Below are 1,517 nucleotides of genomic sequence, written 5' to 3' on the forward strand. Positions count from 1 at the left end.
CGCAAGGGACTGTAAGTCAGAACTAAAGACCAGCAATACAGGAACAAATGGCCGTGCACTTCCCTTATTCCAAAGCGTTAAATTCTCTGAGACCCACTTACCCCGTTAGTAGGTGGCCCACACGCCAAGATCTGAACAGACCGAACCTGAGTGCGTGCGATCCTTCCGGTTGTGAATCAGGTTGCTCATCCTGACTGTGGAAAAAGTGCTTGAGGAAGAAATCGTGGGGTGTGTGGAGGCGGAGAATGGATTTGGTCACCTATTGTGAGTCAGAGCATCTCCGTGTATATGGTTCCATGGTGTAATGGTGAGCACTCTGGACTCTGAATCCAGCGATCCGAGTTCAAATCTCGGTGGGACCTTTCTCTTTACTTCACACAGAATCCATTTTCTTTCTGTTCATAGCCCTGGCTTAGCACAAGAAGGAAAGGGGAGCAGGCCCTGGCTTCACTCTAAGTCATTTGCACGCCGCCGCGTTTGCGTCCTATCTCTCAGTTCTGAGACACCAAGCCACATCGTAGCAGCCTGAACACACTGCAATATCCTGTCCTCTGCGACCAGCCTGACCCGGGGCTCGCTGCCACATCGCGACTCCACGACCTTAACTAAGGTCGGCCACGTTTTCAGGTGAGCTGGGGCCGAAAGGGCTCCAACACCGGCAAGGCAGCGTACCGCGTCCTGGCTGCCGGCACACGCGCGGCTCCCTCTCCTGTTCCTGCACACGATGAAGGGAATTTAAGCGAGCCAGCCCTTTGCTAGGTCTTGAGTTTGAGCGCTATCAGTGCGTTTTAGTTCATTGAACTTCTGAGATTCTATTGAAACCAGCAGAGGCCGCTGTTGTCTCCTTGAGACCAAAAGAGCTGAGTTTAGACCGCAGGTGGCTCCTCCCCGCGCCACCAGTCTGAAATCAGCCGCTGCAGCTTCCTTCTGCCAGAGCTCTGCCCCAGGAAAATTCCACTGGAGAAGGCCGTGGGAATGTTAGAGGAAGGTTTAAATAGCCTTCACGTGCAGGCGCCTGGAGAAATTGAAATAATCGTTTTCCTGTGGTTGGAATTTTGGTTAGTTACGAAGTACTGAAAAGTATAACTGCTGTTTTAGAGAGTTCAGTCTGGGATCTGAAAGAAATGGGAGGTCCCATCAGAGGTGGTTGAGAGAGGTGGGGGAGAAAAAAAAAAGTCCCAATACTTCGGCCAAGAGGGCGGAAGACTGGCCGAGTCCCCTTCCCCTGGAAATCTGGAGACTGGGAATGGAAAGGTCTCCATACCACAGGTAAAAACTTAAGCCCCTCAGAGCCGGGTCGGTGTTTCTCAGGAAAGTAAATTTCTCTGGTTACTTAACATCTTCAAACCATTGGGACCTCGGCTTTCCTCTCTGGGTGGTGGCTTCAGCACCAATCGTGACCATTTAATTTCATTCTCACCGAGTCCTCTAGCTACAGGTGAAGTCTCATATCATCCATCGTGACTCAGAGGATAGTGACTGGACTCTGCTCTGGTCCCAAATTGTAGGGTAAACAC

The 1,517-nt window shown here is 51.2% G+C and overlaps 1 non-coding gene across 1 annotated transcript; it reads left to right on the forward strand.

The window, feature by feature from the left end:
- Window positions 1-290: 290 nt before the first annotated feature.
- On the forward strand, window positions 291-362 carry Trnaq-cug. Its single transcript has one exon. It is a non-coding gene; the product is annotated as a tRNA-Gln (tRNA).
- Window positions 363-1,517: the final 1,155 nt, after the last annotated feature.

This window comes from Mus pahari, chromosome 4 (assembly GCF_900095145.1).
Source record: "Mus pahari chromosome 4, PAHARI_EIJ_v1.1, whole genome shotgun sequence".
NCBI classification, from domain to species: domain Eukaryota; kingdom Metazoa; phylum Chordata; class Mammalia; order Rodentia; family Muridae; genus Mus; species Mus pahari.